This window comes from Sturnus vulgaris, chromosome W (assembly GCF_052056855.1).
Source record: "Sturnus vulgaris isolate bStuVul1 chromosome W, bStuVul1.hap1, whole genome shotgun sequence".
Lineage (NCBI taxonomy): Eukaryota > Metazoa > Chordata > Aves > Passeriformes > Sturnidae > Sturnus > Sturnus vulgaris.
The window spans coordinates 44004662-44023683 of record NC_142282.1 but is presented as its reverse complement, the minus strand read 5'-3'; the positions used below and the strand labels follow the sequence as shown (position 1 = coordinate 44023683).

Sequence of the window (19022 nt, the reverse complement as noted above, 5' to 3'; positions counted from 1 at the left end):
ATCAAATAAAGCAATCTAAATTTTGCTGAATATCGAGACTTTTGTCTCTCATTTATAACAATAAGGATGTTTAATGTATGCATTACAATGTCGCCGTAATGGCACATCACTTTCCCCCGCCCAGTTCCCTGGCCTCTGATCGCAGGGAGTGCAGAGGCAGAATCACCAGGATCAGTGTTATAGGAAGAAAGAGCGTTGTACAAGAGACCAGGGAGAGCGTTTGCGGTGCCGGGATCCTGACGCCTTCACCTGCATCTCTCCCGAGCTCAACCCTCTTCGTCGCCCGGCCCTTGCGCCAGGGAAAGACATTTCTTCCTTCTTGTTTCCTTCAGCTTCCTCCTCAGCTCTTTTCCTTTGGTGAGTCGCTCCGACTACTGTGCTTGCTTTACACATTCTACTTCGCCACTGGCGAACCCCCACCCTCCGCTCCCCTTCGGACTTGAGGGTAGGGGAGGGAGGGGACGGGACCTCGTCCGCTCTGGGCCGTGGGGTGGTGTTGGCGGGCCCAGCGGCCGCTCTGCGCGGCGCTCAGTTGTTCCGGCGGTGGCGGAAAAAGGAAGTGACGCCACATGAAGAGCCCTGCGGCCTCCGGTGACATTCTCTCTGGCGCTGGGGGCGCGGACTGGTGTCCGCGCAGCTAAGACTTCCAGCCGCCCATGCCCCAGCTGCTACCCCTCGGGGGGAGGCTAGGAGGGGCCTTGCGGTGTCCAGGTGAGTGGGGCCGGCACGGCTAGAGCTCACCCACTGCACGCTTCTGTAGGGCCGCGCCGGGCCGCCTTGCCTCAGCCGCGTGGGCGCCGGAGCCCTTGCCGTTAGCCCGGCTGCGCGTGGGCGGGAGACGGCGAGGCGCCACGGGAGAGGCGGATACTGGCCTCGCACTTCCCCCACCCTCTCCCGGGGCTGGCGGAGGCGGGAGGGTACACTTTGGGGTCCCGGTTCCCTCAGGGTCGGGAAGGCACGCGCCGTGTATTATCCGCTCCCGCCGAGGGCTTTTCAGGGAAACCCGGGAGTCTGTTGGGAGCTTTCAGTACTGACCGCCTCGGTAATAGTGATCTCCATCACGGCCTGGCCCAGTGCTGGGACAGCGGGATCTAGCCTAGCCGCCGCTTTTCAGCTCTAACCTTGCCTGGAGTCAGCGGATGAAAGCCTCACCACAGCTCCTGGAAGCAACTTTGGCCCCTTAGTCTTTCCTGGGACATCTGTAAGGTGCCGTGAGATCGTGTTAGCTGTTTGGAGAAAAACCTTTTGAAAAACAAGGGGTGTAAACAGTTTCAGTTTTATGCTTCTCTAGTTTTTTTGCTTGTTTACCTTGCGGGAAGCTATATTTTATACGGAAAAAAGTTCCAAATTGTTCGTTGCTTATCTAGCCTGAGTTCTCCTTGAGCTCCTAATATCTAGGTTGCAGTTGTGGCTTTGAGCAACACAGTCATCCGTGGAGAATGTAAAATTTAACTGTGCTACTTTTTTTCTTTTTAGAAGGAAAAAGGCAGTCTGAGGAGACTTGGAATAATTTAACTATTACTCCAATTCCAGTATTGAAACTTTATTTTCCTTTATTTGTATTTTTGTATTAGTTTGTTAATAGCAGAACAAGGTAACTTGTCTTAAATTTTGTAGGCACCTTTGTGAAACCATAATGGTAATAATTTAGTTAAACAAAGTCTTGGTTGTAACTAGTTACACACTTTAAACCAGCCCAAAGTACTTAACTGTTTCAAAGGTTGGAAAAAATCTTGTCTATAGAGATTCTATGGCATAAGTCAGTCCTGTTTGGTATTGTGGTTTGTTTTTTTTTTTCACTGTCAGGTAATTCTAGCTTTTAAAAATGAATGAGTAGTAAATATTTGAACCTTTGAGCATCTCTTTAAAAATGTAAAATTTCTCTTAATTCCCACTCCCAAAGATTTTATTTGGTTTTAAATCTCCTCTGGTACTTGTCAAGACCATAAGACCAAATAATAGTTTTACTTATAGGCAAGGGCTAGCCTATTGTCAGTTTTCAAGCTAAAGTTTTAAGTCCAAACAATAATAGCTCTCCCCTTAGAACAGCAAACAAACATTAAATTTAAAATGTTTCTCTTGACGTATCCTACATTGCTTAAGTCTATTAAAAATGTAATGTTTGACCTTGAGATGGAAACTGAGTATGGTACTCTTTTGAGGTCTTCATCTTGTGGTTCTCCCACCTTAATTAACACCTGTAATGACTATGATATAAGAGCTGAAAGTCAGGCAGTCACAACAGCACAGCTTCTCCTGTTACCCTGGAAGAGGGTAACATCGCTTTTGCAGAGCAAATAGGTTTGTAACAAGCTCCGAGGAGTCATTAATTTACTTGTTATGTGTTTTCTAAGCCCTAATATCTTGCCCCCTCCCTTCATGTATGATACTAAAAAAGTGAGATCAAGTGTGGAGAACTCATCTGTCTGACAGCAATAATTTTTAAGCATAATTTTCTGAATATTTCTTACCTCTAGTGATCTAGCATAGTTTGATGCTGGCAAAATAAGCTCCAAAGGGGATGATTATATGGCTGCTAAAGGCTTATAAAATAGTGCTTTTTGTGGTTCATATATACCAGTAACACTGGTATTCTGTGTAGGGAAATAGGAGTAGGGACTGTGGAGGTAATGGAAGATAGCATGTGAGTTTGGGCAGCTGGTATTTATGCCCAAGATGAGGATAACAGTTCTGACTAATTTTTAAGTACTTTAATTTTTAATTATAATGTGTTGACTATTTCTGTTTGCTCTTTAGCCTAATTGCTGGTTGACATGAAGAGGTGCAATGAGATTCCTGAGAAATCAGGAAGAGGAAAGTTACTAGTCTTACACATTCAAGTGTATGAAGTGTATTGCAGTACAGCCTGGGCATTTATGCTTTCGCTCGATAACTGTATGCAGTCTGCCTGCCTGGTAGAAATTAAAGTGCACAAACAACCTGGGAAATGAGTGGATACATTAAACTGGGTACTGTGAAGGGAGGGGAAAAGGTAAGGAACCCGATGCCAACCACAGGACAGTTGAGAAAGGTCGATAGAGTGATCACAACACACAGAAACTAAGCCCTGCTCTAACTGATAAAAGAGAAATAGGAAGCATGTTTGTGTGCATTTCACAAATGAGCAGATCACGCTGGCAGCTGACAGTGTAGAGGAGGTAGGAATTAATCAGGTAAAATAAGATATAATTACCAAGAGTAAATACGGAGAATCATGAGGGGCTTTGAACACTAAATGTTAGGGAGATAAGTGGATACAACTTGATCTTGTTATAATGAGACCAAGTTATATACTGAGATCTCATTGATATAACTTGATCTCGTGAGTGAACTGGTGATTGGTGGCCATCTTCACCACAGTGACCATGAAGCAATTGAGTTTAAAATCTCTGTTGCCAGGAGGAAAAGTCCCAGCAAAACCTCAACCCTGGATGTGAGGAGAGCAGATTTCAGGCTGCTCAGGGAACTAGTGAGTAAGGTCTCCTAGGAAAACACTTGTGCAAGTGCTGGGGTCCATCCATGCTGGTCACTTTTTTAAACATTACCTCCTAAGGGCATAGGAGCAGACAATTCCTAAATGTCACAAGTCCAGCAGGCAAGGCAGAAAGTTAGCTTGGCTGAACAGGGACCTTCTTCTGGAGCTAAGGCAAAAGAAAAAATACTTGTATTTGGAGACTTTCAGGCTAGCATTTTTGTTTCAATGTATGTGGATTGTGGATTTGATGTTACAGTGAGACTTTTGTAGTGTCCTGCACAATGCTCTTCTGCTTTGATGCTTAAAAATTTCCCGGAAATGAGCAGAAAAAGCCAGACCTCGATTGGATAAGTGGTTTTTACTGGCTATGTTTCTGCTCTAATGTCTTGTTTCATGGTGCTTGGTCATTAGCATTTCAAGACATTTAAGAGAAGGTAGATTTCACTTCCATTCATCCAAAATGGGTAGAGGCCAAGAGACTCTCAATAGCAGAGCTGGAAATAACTAAGTGCCAGACTTTATAATATGAGCTGTCTGCATGATGAAGCAATTGCCATTTCAATAATTTATTTTTCATTGGAAATAATTGCATTTCCATTATACCAGTTTGAGGTTGGTGCTCTATGTACCGTACTGTATTACTGTGTAATAGTACTGTCAAACTTTCTGAAATAAAAAGAAGCAATTTGACATGATAGTCAGGTAAGGTTAAGAAAGTGCTTTTCTCTTGTATTGTGGCTTTCTTATCAGCTGGTAATTCTCCTGACTCTTCAGCACACTCTCCCAATTCTTGCTCTCTTGGAATGCCAGCTCTGGGCAGAGGCAGTTCTAAGTAATCTGGCAAAAAAAAAAAAAAAAAATTAGGGGAAAAATGTTGGTAAACAGTAGGTCAGGAAGCTGTTTATGAATTCCATGTACTTGTGGCTGGAAATAAATGTAAGATAAGGGGATTTTAGAGGCTGTCTCCTAATGAAGTTGAATAAAATGCTGGTAGCCTGAGGCTTCCTCATGTTTAATAAGATGTGCTTTGGAAATGAAGTTGTCATTGTGGGAAAGAATGAGCTTATGGGTAGCAGTGCCCATGATCTGAATTACTGATAAATACAGTTTGTCAATAGCTGTGGTTCCTCCAGAGCTGGGAACACCTTTTGATCAGCACTATGCAGAATCTGTGAGGAGTTATAAAAAAATATTTATTTGAATATTGTTTTTAGAAAGCCTTAAAGGTGAAGTTTTATTTTCCATGTTTCCACTTACTGTTATTAATAAGTCATCTTAAAGGCAATTCACAGGCTTTGGATCTGCTCACTGTAATAAAGAAAATCCAAAAATTGTTGAATAGCATAAAAGTAAAGTAGGGAAATACATCGAGTCTCTTGCCAGAGTTAATTTCATAAGCCCTCAATAATTAGCTATAGACTTCACCTCAATTTAAAATTGGATTGATAACAGAAACTTGATTTACTTTTTTTTTTGTTTTACAAAATATAAATGTTTTTTCTGCTTTTTTAACACCTGTAGTGGATTACACTGTATGAAACTCATCAAACTACAGCAATAATAACACTGTTGAATGAAGGGAATGGGATTGAATCAATACTCCAGACTTGATGCTCTTTTTTTCTTTTATCTCCCCTTTTGCTGGGGAAGTTGTATATATTGTTTATGTCTCCTGTTGCTAATTATTACTTTTATTCTTAAGAAAGCTCTGCCAGCTGAGCCATTTTTCCTAAATCAAGACCAATAATGCAAAAAGTAATTTTGGGGTAATTGGTGCTTTTATTTAAGGATCAGTAAGGGAGTTTTTGGTTGTTTTTTTTTCTTTGTTTGTTTGGGGTTTTTTCCTTCTATCAGTACTTGCATGGTACTGCTGAAAACTACCTTTTATTTTGCTCTTCTTGTAGCTGGTAGATTGGTATCTTATTACTGTGATTTAATTTCTGTAGTCAAATATATGCAAAGTCTTCTGTATGTCATGGGAAAGAAATGTCTGTTTCCTGGTCTGTTATATTCTTGAAGTAGAGGTTAAATTTTTTCGCCTCTGCCAATGGGGAGTAAATACTGTAGAAAGTATCTGATAGTAAAACCCATGTTAGAGGCATTATTAATCACGTACATGCAACTGGCTTTTGGCCTAGTCAGTTCTGTTTTTTGTTTTTAAATACAAGAAGTAGCTTTTGATCATTTGTTGAACCAACTCGTGTTTGCTCCGTACTGTTTTTTCACCTGTTTGTCAAAAGCTTATTCTAAATTAACTCTCTTCTGCACTGTCCTTTTTTCTCTACCAGGCTTCTTTCTTCTTCCATGACAGACCACGCCACAGTCTCTATTATTCTTCCAGTGCTCACAGACATTTGTCTATGGCTGTGGCATCCTACAAGAATTTTATCTTTTTTGTTTGTGCTGGTTTCAGCTGGATTAGAGTTAATTTTCTTCACAGTGGCTGGTATGGGGCTGGTTTTGTATTTGTGCTGAACACAGGGTTGATAATATAGAGATATTTTTGTTATTGCTGAGCAGGGCTTATACAGAGCCAAAGCCTTTTCTACTTATCATACTGCCATGCTGGCAAGGAGTCTGGGAGGAGACACAGCCAGGACAGGTGACCCCAACTGACCAAAGGGATGTTCCAGACCATATGACATCATGTTCAGTATATAAAGTGGGGGGAAGGAGGAAGGCTGGGACATTTTGAGTGATGGTGTTTGTCTTCCCAAGTGACTTATGCATGATGGAGCCCTGCTCTCCTAGAGATGCCTGAACACCTGCCTGCTCATTGGAAGTAGTGAATTAATTGCTTGTTTTGCTTTGCTTGTGTGCATGGCTTTTGGTTTCCCTATTAAACTGTCTTTATCTCAACCCAGGAGTTTTCTAGTTTTTACCCTTCTGATCTTCCCCCCAGTCTCATGAGTGAGAGAGCAGCTGTGGGGGACTTGGTTGATAGCTGTGAAACCATGATATTGTTGCATTAGTTTCTTAGGAAAGCTCAACTAAGGAGGAGAATGTTAGGATTTGTAAAGATATAGACTCAAAGGTTAGGTATGTTGAGCTAGCTGTGCTCTTGAGTATGGTTCAGGGGTATAAGTGAGCTTTCTTGGTGAGAAGGTAGCATGTTACTTCCAGTGAAGCTATAATTCTTGCTTACCGAGTCCCGAGACCACTGTCACAAGTGCTTTCTTCTTTAAGAGCACTTTGGTCGTGTAAAGATTGTGGTATTGATCGTTAGCAATCTGGTGGATGCTGAAATCAATTGGTACCTCTTATTACTGGTCAGAAAAGATCAAGGGTTTGGTGGCAAGAGCAGCCCAACAGCAGTTGGTATCTTACTGTCAATTTTTCATAATTTGAATGCAACATGACTTTGCCTTTAGTGTATTGATAGCATTTATTTTTCAGTAGTATGCCTACTGCAAATCCATGTTGCAACATTTAGATTTTATTCTATGAGCTTAATAATTAAAGAAACAAATAAATAATATTAGTGGCTTGTGGATGAGAAAATTACTTGAGGTGAGAGTTTGGTTGGCTTACAGCTCCCTTCCAGCCTTTCTGTAGAAATTGGGTGAGTAACCTGTTCTCTCAGTTGGCCAGACCATATGTCCTGCTTTCAGCAGCGATAAAGTTAATTTCTTCTCAGTAGCTGTTACAGTGTCATGTTTTGGATTCAGTATGAGGATAATGTTACTAACACACTGATGTTTTGGTTGTTGCTGAGTAGTGCTTACCCAGGTCAAGGACTTTTCAGTGTCTCATGCTCTGCCAGTGAGGAGGTTTACGAAAAAGCTGGGAGGGAGTGTAGCTGGGACAGGTGACCTGAACTGACCAAAGAGAGATTCCACACCATAGAATGTCATGTCCAGTATATAAACTGGGGCAGTTACCTGGAAGGGGGGCTAATTGCAGTTTGAGGATGGGGTTTGGCATCAGTCAATGGATGGTAACTGTATTGTGCATTGTAGCCGTGGAATGGGGTATTAACCCTTTGGATGTGGCAGAAATAAAACACACAGCTACATGGTCCTCTTTCATGATAGGAAAGAAAGAGAGACAAGTTTATTCAGAAGCATACTTGCTTAAATAGAACAACTCGCAACTCCAAGGACAGAAGAAAGATGTTTTGTTCAGAGAGAAGACACCCCATTCCCAGGGCCTGGTCACGCACCACAACAGGTGTTCTTTCTTTGTTATTAATTTCTCTTTATTTTGACCAAGTTATCATCCTGGGAGAAATTCTCCCTAGCCTACAGCTGGACCAGCTTATCGGCTGGGAACAGAGCTGAGAATCTCCGGCCTGGAATATTTTTCAGGTTGTAATTTTCTTGCTTTCTCAATATGTGTGCCTACAGTGCATCACTTGTTTTTCTTGAGTTTTCTCTTCTTTATTTACTATTATTATTCTTATATTTAACTTTGTTTCAATTATTAAACTTTTCTTATCTCAACCCACAATTTTTACTTTGGATTCTCCTCCCCGTTCTACTGGGGTGGGGGGGGGGGTGAGCAAGTGGCTGCATGGTGCTTAGTTGCCAGCTGGACTTAAACTGTTGCCTTTTTTCCCAACTTGGAAATGAAACTCGAGATAATTTTAGTAAGGAGGTAATATAAAAGTGGATCTTTATTTGAAGGCCTTCAGGGGCACTTATGGAAAGGTGTCCAAAAAAGCTCGCCCACACAGGGTTAATACAGTTTTTATAAGTTCACCAAATCAGCATAATTGATAATAAAGCACCAATTAGGAGGACAAGTGGTGATGCAATTCCCCCCAGGTCAAGTCCCTTCTCTGGAGCCCCCCCTTCAGCACTGTTTGTATTTTGTCCATGAAAATGTATCTCGAAGAATTGTTCTCAACCTTGGTTCCCAGGAAGAACTAAGATAGCATAGAGGTCTTGGACTCACCAGGGTTTGGAGCTCTGGAATTTGTTTTGTCTTTCTGCTTAGGGAAAGGCCATGGAAAATTACTCAGAAAACTAGTCACTAGGACAATAGGCTACAGAGCTACAAATATATGTGCGAAGAATACAGAGAACATATAAAAGAAAAAAAGGCAAAAACCAAAACAGCATCAAAATCACACACCGTAAAATGAGCAAGTTACTGCTCCATGCCAAGAAGATACTGGCTTAAAGCTAAGACATTAATTGGAATTGAATGAAAGTATTTTAAGCTTTAAAATACCTGAGAGTTTGCTTTGTTTCTTTCCTGTGTTTAGATGCATAAAAAGGTCTGATCATAAAAAATTTACAAACTGTAGTGGTTTAATATCTTATAACTCATCTTCACCGAATGGTTGTCATAAGTCCATACTACTTCTAGTTCAGTGCCTTGAGCTCTTAGCTGTAAGAGATGGAGAGATGCTGGTGAGTTGCTGTGTGAGCTACAGAAGTGCTCATAAGACCATAAGACAGCCGGGGTTGTTATAGTGTCAGTTAAGTAGGCAGCACTGTTATTGGAAAGGAACATTGCAGAGAACCTGACAAAACAGCTCTCTTATCTGCTGAGAGTCAGATGTCAAGGGGTTGTGCAATTTTGGAGCACTGTTTTGCAAGATCAGATGAATCTCCAGTGCTCTCCCTTGCTCCAGGCCTGTGACTGCTGTCCTTCTGGACCCTGACTGGTCTCATTCAGTCAACTAGCCAAGGTGCACAGCTTTCTTCTGTGAAGCTGAATAACAAAAGGAGTTTGGGCTCGGTACCCCAGCACATAGGCAGTTCTGTCTCTTTATAGTGTTAGTGAACTTTGAGATGAAGGGCTTCTGTAACTGCAGCCTTCCTGAGATTTTCATGGGTTTAGGTCTTCAAAGAGACAAGAGCAGTTGTTGGTTGATGTAAAGTTGTTTATTTGTAGAGGCACATCAGTCTCAAATGCAAGAGTCTGAAACGTTAAAGTCCATGTTCTGAGCTATTTGGCATAAAGTCCCGAATAGAAGCAGCTCCCTGGTATAAAGTCTCGAGAAGAGGCAGGAGCTCCCTGGTGTTTCTTTTTTTTCTCTTCTTGTTCTTGTTCTTCTTCCATGTGGTGGTAGTAATGATGATGATGGTGGAGGAAGAGAGAGAGGCTCTCACTCCATTACACAGATTTTTATTTGTTAATTACCCAATGAGCTAAAAACACGAACCTAAAACATTGCTTCTAAACCTATTAGAATTCTAGTTCTGTAGTATGGAAGTGGTGTTAATTCTTACACATATAGCTCTATCTATTAACGCAAATAGTTCTATCTGTTCTATCTCAAAAATGTAAGCAATATTCTTACTATGTTTTCATTATGTCTGGAGCTAAGTTTCTGAACTCTCACTGAGGCTTATACTTTGTACTAGATTCTAAGGTTTTTTGCTCTCTTAAGGCACTTAAAGCGTATTCTTACTTAAAACTAAGACTTCTACTTCATATCTATGCAACTTAATGTTTCTACTTACTTAAAACTAAAGCTTACACTTCTATTTCATATCTGTGTGGCTTAATATACTTTAATTTCTCTAAAGGTTTTAATTCAATTCCTGCATTCTTATCTCTCTCTGAGAGACTCAGAGATGTTTCTGTTTTGCAGACTCCAACACAGCCTGTGCGTCGTGGCATTCATTTCTGCTTCAATATTTCCAAATAACAGCAATAGCGAGGTACATTTGTGCCTGTCCGTGCTGGACTAGCTTTGATTTTTTTGAGAGACAGCTCAAGACTTTTTCAAAGAAATACTGAAGTACTGAGAGATAGCTTTACTACTTTGAAGTTACATTGCAGTTGTCCTGATCTGCTAACTGGAGTTATTAGTGAATAATTCAGTGTTTGATTACTTTCAGGATATTTCAGATAGATGTTCCTTATCTGAGAAGTATGATTAATTTATTACCGTTATGCTCAAGCAATGTAAAATGTGGCTTTTTTGTGAGCATTACTTTATTGACTACAGTTTAACAATAGATAAGCATTTCTTGAAAAGAGGAGGTTTGTATAGAACAGCATGAACTAGCAGAGGAAGCACAGAATACATTTCCTTTGAGTAACAGAAATGGATAGGTAAAGTGGGAAAATTTAAGATCTTCGGAAAACATGGCACATCCTTATGGATGATCCTCTGTAGTGTGATCTTCTGCAAACTAATATATAGCAGATAGAAAAAGAAACAAAATATGGCTCTCCTAGCATTGATTTCTGCCACTGGTTTTGTTGATAGAAGTATGAAAAATCTAAATGTGAGTCACTTAAATTTTTAGGAACAGATAGTAATAGAGATGTGCCCCCTCTGATTTTTTAGAGAGCCTTGTAGTCTTTAAATTGCTGCGCACTTGATAAATATGGTTTCACTGTGAAAAAGAAATGAGATTTTTAGAAGGCTAAGAGCAGCCAACCTTCTGTGCTTTTATCTGTGTGTTGATGAATTTATTTTTACTAGGACTGTGATTTTAATTCTTTTTTTCCATTATGAGATTCCAGTGCAGCTGGTGAATGGGCGAATTTTTCTGAAAGCCTGTGTGCAGACTTATAAACTAACCCATAGCTGGTAGTTATGTTTCATTTGAACAGAATACGTGCATTAAGCATTGCAATGCAAAAACCTGTATTTAAATGTAAAGTATCGCCTCTTATTTACAGTGAAAAATGTTTCTTTTCAAGGTTGTAAAGCATGCTGTGCAAAGCTTTGTTTTAACACATATACTTGTAATTTTTATTCATCTTGGATAATTTGTATATGCACCCTGTTGAGCACTTGGTAGGAGCAGCCTATTTTGAACCTTCGTTTATTTATGCAAAACCAATTGAAACATAGCATTAGTTTAATATTTTCTTCTTTTGTTTTACTCTGCAATTTTTTTACTATGTTGTTCCAAAGGATCCTATTCTTTAGGATTGCTAGCAGGCCTGATTTATGAATCATCTGATAAAGAGCCAGCTCCACTCCCAGAGATATGCCTTAGGTAGAATTGTATGCCAGTGAGTCAGCTTTAGGGCAGAATTTTCAAAGGACCGCTATCTAAATTACACAGTATCCCTGTGGGGATATCTTAGTGTTATGAAAAATCTGCTCTAGAGCATTATGCACACACATTCACACAGAGCTGGGTCAACTGTCTTGAGTTCAGTTAAATGAGTGTTGATCACACTTCTGTTGTTCTAAGTGCATGGGTATACGTGTGACACTGTCGCTGTAGAGGCAGGCGTGACATACAAATAGAAACACTACATTTCAGAAGGCTAATATTCCATTTATTGCAACAGCTAACTGTCTTTTATACACTCTACAAAGTTTACACTTTGTTCATTGGTTACAAGAGATCAACATAACGTTGGTTGGTGTAAAGCTATCTATGCCTCTGTTTTCCAGAAAACTTTTCTAAAAATACTTTTCCCAGCTGGAGGTTTTCTTTTCTTTATCTCATTCTTCTCTTCTTGGTCTCCAGGCCAACGGCCTTGATAGAATACCTTTCAGAAATAACCTTTATTCATTAACCCTCTCTGGCTCACCGGCCAACTGTAAGCCTCTCCACATGACACTTATGAGAAAATAAAAAAGAATGTATGCTATCTTGGGGAGAATATGAACAAGTCCAAAAGACAGCATTTGAGAGATCCAGAGAGTGTTTATATTTCTACATTTGTTTGGATGGAGATTAGTTTTTCCTGATAGAGGTCTAATTAATTGTATTTATTAGTTTTAAGTTATTTAGACATTTTGCTGTTTGGCATAGGGTGATGGCTTTAAACTGAAAGAGGAGAGATTTAGATTAGTTATTAGGGAGAAATTCCTTTCTGTGATGGTGGTGAGACCCTGAAACAGGTTTCCCAGAAAAGTTGTGGCTGCCCTGTCCCTGGAAGTGTTCAAGGCCAGGTTGGATGGGGCTTGGATCAACCTGGTCTAGTCCAAGGTGTCCCGGTGAATCACAAAGGGGTTGGAATAAGATAAGCTTTAAGGTCCTGTCTTGGTTTGAAAGACAGGTATTTGCTAAGGAAAGTCAAGTACCCCTTTTTCTGAGATGGAGAGTGCAATCCTCTTCATTCTAATTATTATAGTTTCAAATCAGAGGCTTTCAGGCAGAAGATATGGGGATAGGAATAACAGTTCTTTACTAATATATCTAACAAGGCAAACCGCAGAAACAACAACAGCTATAAAAATTGACAGCAAAACAGAACAGTATAGCTCAGTTCCAGTCCCTTTTGGCCACAGGCCCTCTCTCTCTGCACTCAGTTACCGGTGATGGGGGCAGGGCAGGTCCCGTGCAGTCAAAGAGGGCTGGAGTGATGGCGGCGGCCCAGGTGTGAGAGGAATGGAGGAGCAACTCCCTCCTCACGGTGTCGATTGTGGTGCTTGGCAGAGTGCCTGAAGATCGTAGGATGAAGTGGGAAGGCAGCAGAGCGATGTCCAACAGCAGGGAACATGGCTCCCGGCGTTGGGATAGCAGGGAAGATGCTAGGTAGGAGCCCTGGCTGTCTTCCTTCAACTCCATGAGAGAGCGAGCCCAGGCCCCTGTCCCACCTTTCCTTTTCTGGTCTCCCCCTATACCCCACCCCCCTGCGAGAGAAAACTATTGCTACTAAGGTGTAGCCACAAATACTTACCATAACAGTGGGAAAAATTCCACACAAAGAAAAGGGAACAATTCAACCGCCAACATTATCCACCTCTGAATTTTTCCCATACTAATATGCTATGTCAAATTAAAACCATTACATTATATACATATACGCAGTTACAGCTATAGGCACAGTACCATAGGTATTTCACCCTAAAACAAGGTCTCCTTGGGTATGCATCGGGTCTCTGCATCCTTTTGGATCACTCACCAAGTTCAACCTGGTCCTTGAGTGAATACAACTCCCCAGATGGGATTGTCTTTGCTGGAGGCAGAGTTCACCCAAATGCTTTTTCCTAGCATACCTCTCGTGTACCACTGGAACCTTATCTCCATCTGATATTCCCAAGGCCTCAGATTGGGCAGGGCCTGCTTGGTTAGTGGAACCTCGGGTGTTCACTAACCATGTGGCCTTTGGTAGATTAATCTCCCAGTTCATGAAAGTGCCCCCACCCAGTGCCTTCAAGGTGGTTTTAAGCAGTCTATTGCACCGTTCAACTTTCCCTGCAGCAGGTGCGTGGTAGGGGATATGGTACACCCACTCAATGCCGTGTTCTCTAGCCCAGGTGTTTATAAGGCTGTTCTTGAAATGAGTCCCATTGTCTGACTCAATTCTCTCAGGGGTAGCATGCCTCCCCAGGATTTGTTTTTCAAGGCCCAAGATGGTGTTCCGAGCAGTGGCATGAGGCACAGGGTAGGTCTCCAACCATCCAGTGGTGGCTTCCACCATGGTCAGCACGTAGTGCTTGCCTTGGCGTGTTTCAGGCAGTGTGATGTAGTCAATCTGGCAGGCCTCCCCATACTTATATTTGGACCATTGCCCCCCATACCAAAGGGACTTCACCCGCTTGGCTTGCTTGATGGCAGCACATGTCTCACAGTCATGGATAACTTGAGAAATACTGTCCATGGTTAGATCCACCCCTCGGTCTTGTGCCCACTTATAGGTAGCGTCTCTGCCCTGATGACCTGAGGCATCATGGACCCATTGAGCCAGGAACAACTCTCCCTTGTGTTGCCAATCTAAGTCTTTCTGTGACACCTCTCTCTGTGCCGCCTGATCTACCTGCTCATTGTGTCGGTGTTCCTCATTAGCCCAACTCTTGGGGGTATGGGCATCTACGTGACGGACTTTTACAGGCAGCTTCTCTACCTGAGTGGCAATGTCTTTCCATTCATTGGCAGCCCAGATTGGTTTTCCCCTACGTTGCCAGTTAGCCTTTTTCCACCTTTCCAGCCAGTGTAAAGGTAGAGTTTTGGCCACTTCTCTCTTTCAGCAATGTCCAGGGCCAGCTGAACAGCTTTTAGTTCAGCAAGTTGACTCGATCCTCCTTCTCCTTCGGTAGTTTGTGCAACCTGTCGTGTGGGGCTCCATACGGCTGCTTTCCACTTCCGGTTCATCCCCACGATACGGCAGGAACCAGCAGTGAAAAGAGCATTGCGTGTTTCATCTGCTGGCAGTTGGTTGTATAGTGGGGTTTCTTAGGCCCTGGTCACTTCTTCCTGTTCCTCTTCGTCGGCAAGGCCAAAGTCTTCCCCTTCCGGCCAGTTGGTAATTATCTCAAAAATCCCAGGATGATTCAGGTTTCCAATACGAGCGAGTTGTGTGATGAGGGCAATCCATTTGCTCCATGTGGCGTCAGTGGCATTGTGGGTTGAGGGAACCTTTCCTTTAAACATCCACCCCAGCACTGGCAGTCAGGGTGCCAGGAGGAGTTGTGTTTCTGTGCCAACCACCTCTGAGGCAGCTTGAACCCCTTCATAGGCGGCCAAGATCTCCTTCGCTATTGGAGTATAGTTGGCCTCGGACCCTTCTGTAGCTTTGACTCCAGAATCCCAGTGGTCGACCTCGCGTCTCACCAGGCACCTTCTGCCACAGGCTCCAGGACAGACCATGGTTCCCGGCTGCAGAGTAGAGCACGTTCTTCACATCTGGTCCAGTCCTGACTGGGCCAAGGGCTACCGTGTGAGCAATCTCCTGCTTGATCTGGGCAAAGGCTTGCTGCTGCTCAGGGCCCCAGTGGAAATCGTTGTTCTTGTGGGTGACCAGGTAAAGAGGCCTCACAATCTGGCTGTACTCAGGAATGTGCATTCTCCAAAAGCCTATGGCACCTAGGAAGGCTTGTGTTTCCTTCTTGCTGGTTGGTGGAGACATTGCAGTGATCTTATTGATGACCTCACTGGGAATCTGGCACCGTCCATCTTGCCACTTTATTCCCAGGAACTGGATCTCTTGGGCAGGCCCTTTGTCTTTGCTCTTTTTAATGGCGAAGCCAGCTCCCAGCAGAATCTGAATGATCTTTTCTCCTTTCTGCAATACCTCCATTGTCGTGTCCCCCCCCTCAGTGATGTCATCAATGTACTGCAGATGTTCTGGAGCTCCACCCTTCTCCAGTGTAGCCTGGATCAGTCCATGACAGATGGTGGGGCTGTGTTTCCACCCCTGGGGCAGTCGGTTCCATGTGTATTGCACACCCCTCCAGGTGAAAGCAAACTGAGGCCTGCACTCTACTGCCAGAGGAATGGAGAAAAATGCATTGGCCATGTCAGTGGTGGCGTATCAGTTTTGTGCCTTGGACTCTAGGTCGTACTGGCATTCCAGCATGTCCGGCACAGCAGCACTTAATGATGGAGTCGTTTTATTCAAGGCACGATAGTCCACTGTCAATCTCCATTTCCCTTCAGCTTTACAGACAGGCCAGATGGGGCTGTTGAAGGGTGAGTAGGCCTTACTGACCACCCCTTGGCTCTCCAGCTCACAGATCATCGTGTGGATGGGGATCACAGCATCTCGATTCATCTGGTACTGCCCGCGGTATACTATCTAGGTAGCAATTGGTACCTGTTCCTCTTCCGCCTTCAGGAGTCCCTCTGCAGATGGGTTTTCTGATAGCTCAGGCAGGGTGTTCAACTGCTTAATGCCCTCTGACGCCACAGCAGCTATTCCAAAAGCCCACCTGAGTCCCTTTGGGTCTTTGTAATAGCCTTTCCTGAGGAAGTCTATGCCTAGGATAGATGGTGCCTCTGGGCCAGTCACAATTGGATGTTTCTGCCACTCTTTCCCAGTCAGGCTCACCTCAGCCTTAAGCAAAGTCAATTCCTGAGATCCCTCCATAACCCTGCCAATTGAAACAGGTTCTTCTCCCACATGTCCCGATGGTATTAATGTACACTGTGAACCAGTGTCGACCAATGTTCTGTGTTTCTGTGGCTCTGATGTTCCAGGCCATCAGATCCACATCGTCCAAAAGATCCAGTTTTCCCATGCCTCTCCCTGGCTAGAGGCAGGCCCCCTCTAGCCCTGGTTATTATTTCTCTCCTGGGCATACATAGTGGAGGTTCCTTCAAGGGGATCTGACAGATCATCCTCCCTTCTGTAATACCCTGCACCTTGGTCGTGGGAGCCTGAGGCTACCTTCACTTTATTGGAGCTCCTTTGGTTAGTGTTTCCGTCCCTGAGTTGGCGCACCTGTGCTGCCAGGACAGAAGTGGGTTTCCCATCCCACCTTCTCATGTCTTCCCCGTGCTCATGCAGAAAGAACCACAGGTCAGCTCTTGGGGTGTACCCTCTCTTCCTAGCTGGGGGGTGTTGGGCTCTAATTTTGGGATTCATAACTCGCACTGGTGCTGCACTGATCTTCCTCACCTCTTCCCTTATTTCCTTCATCTCCTCCTTAAAGTCTTATTTGAGTACCTTAACCACAGCAGAGACATGCGCCTGCCCTGGGCCAGCCATCATACTCTCAAAATTTCTGAGCCTGTTGGCAGCAGAACCCACTGTCACTTGGTTGGTATCAGCATTAATCATTGCAATAAAGGTAATATATTGAGATGAGCCTAGGTTTGCCAGAGTCCACAACATCTGCCCTGTGCACCTGACCTTGTCAGGGTCATTGTCATGCTGTCCATCCCTCCCAAAGAGCACCTCCAGTACTGCCACTTCTCTCAGCTGTTGGATCCCTTCCTCAAGGGTATTCCAACGCGTTCTCTGGTGGTACTCTTGCATTCTCTCTCTGTGGACAAACCTCTCTCTCACACTCTATAAAAGTCGCTCCCAGAGGAAAAGGAGGCCTGTCTGCCTTAGAAATACTTGGTCCACACCTGAGTCCTGGGTCAAGGCTCCCAAATTCCTTGCCTCAGTACCATCCAGTTGCACACCTGTACCTATAAGGTCCCAGACCCTCAGTAACCAGGTTGTAAAAGGCTCACGGCCCCGTCGTACAATGTCTTTTCCCAGGTTACGGAGACTCTCATATGAGAGCGACTCAGTGATGATTTCAACTTCTGGCTCCCCTGCTGGTGGTAAAGGGGCCCCCTTCCTGACCATTATTATCTAGCTGCCTTGTTTTCATCTTAGACTTCCTAGTTTCCACAGGGGCAACTGCTGCTGGCTATGAGTACCCTTGAAGTTCAGCTGGAGCCTGGACAGATGTAATGTCTGTGGGTCCCACTGCTGTACCATCAGAGTCTCCCTCTTTAAGGCAGGGGGAGGGTTTCTCACCAGCTGGGGAAAGGTACTCCTTCAGCATCTGGCTCATCTCACGTATCTCCTTCACTAGAACCCCCACCGACTCTGGGTGGTTTCTTTCTGAGGTGGGCTGTGAGGCAGGGTCAGGCTCTGGGGTAATATCCCTAGTCTCTGGGGCAGGGTCAGGCTCTGGGGCAGCATGGCTATTTCCTGGGGTAGGTATCAGAGTTGTTATCCAAGTCAATCTCCCCTTATCTCTGAATGTTAGATAGAACAGGTTTAACAGGGATATCAGCAACACCAGCCACACTATAATGTCATTAGCATTTAGAGCGGATTTGAACCCCTTGACGAATGGTCGGGTGGACTTAAAAAACTATGTGATGGGTTAGGAGAAAATTTTGCCTGCTGTCACTTCCTCACAGTAAGTACCATTATTGAAGTAGCCCCAAAAACACACACTTAGAGTGCGATAGCTCTGAATCCATGTGGCCATCTTCCAGAGAAAATTAAAAATCTATGAATTCCTCAACTGATCAACCCACAAAATGAGCTGGATAATAGCTGCAGTAACCTTTATTATGAGACTCGTGTTTAAAAAAGGGCTTGCAAATGGGAGAGATATAGCAGTGAACACGTGGAGGCCAATCTAGGGTAATCTGGACAGCATGGTGTCATCTACCACAAGCTTCGGTAACTCAAGAACTGTTATTCCTTTTTCTACCCCTCTCTCAATGCCTTCAGGCATTGCCCCACCTTCCAGGTGCCAAAATCTGTCTTGGTTTGAAAGACAGGTATTTGCTAAGGAAAGGCAAGAACCCCTTTTTCTGAGATGGAGAGTGCAATCCTTTCCCTTCTAATTCCTCTAGTTTCCAATCTGAGGCTTTCAGGCAGAAGATATGGGGATAGGAATAACAGTGCTTTACTAATATATCTAACAAGGCAAACCACAGAAACAACAACAGCTATAAAAATTGACAGCAAAACAGAACAGTATAGCTCAGTTCCAGTCCCTTTTGGCCACAGGCCCTCTCTCTCTGCACTCAGTTACCGGTGATGGGGGCAGGGCAGGTCCTGTGCAGTCAAAGAGGGCTGGAGTGATGGCGGCGGCCCAGGTGTGAGAGGGATGGAGGGGCGACTCCCTCCTCACGGTGTCGATCGTGGTGCCCGGCAGAGTGCCTGGAGGTCGTAGGATGAAGTGGGAAGGCAGCAGAGCGATGTCCAACAGCAGGGAACATGGCTCCCGGCGTTGGGATAGCAGGGAAGATGCTAGGTAGGAGCCCTGGCTGTCTTCCTTCAACTCCATGAGAGAGCGAGCCCAGGCCCCTGTGCCACCTTTCCTTTTCCGGTCTCCCCCTATCCCCCACCCCCCTGCAAGAGAAAACTATTGCTACTAAGGTGTAGCCACAAATACTTACCATAACAGTGGGAAAAATTCCACACAAAGAAAAGGGAACAATTCAACCCCCAAGAGGTCCTTTCCAACCCAAACCATTCTGTGATTCTACAA

General features: G+C 43.8%; 1 protein-coding gene across 6 annotated transcripts in view; it reads left to right on the top strand.

The window, feature by feature from the left end:
* Window positions 1–338: 338 nt before the first annotated feature.
* The window catches only part of LOC148220207 (protein ARK2N-like), a 72501-nt gene continuing 53817 nt past the window's right edge, over window positions 339–19022 (top strand). For 4 of the 6 annotated variants that reach the window (XM_088155436.1, XM_088155433.1, XM_088155437.1 and 1 more), the window contains exon 1: window positions 572–711. The gene's annotated coding sequence lies outside the window, so the exon portion shown is untranslated. Of the gene's footprint in view, window positions 358–571; window positions 712–1040; window positions 1207–19022 lie in introns of those variants that run through there. The other 2 variants (XM_088155435.1, XM_088155434.1) reach the window with 2 other exon arrangements.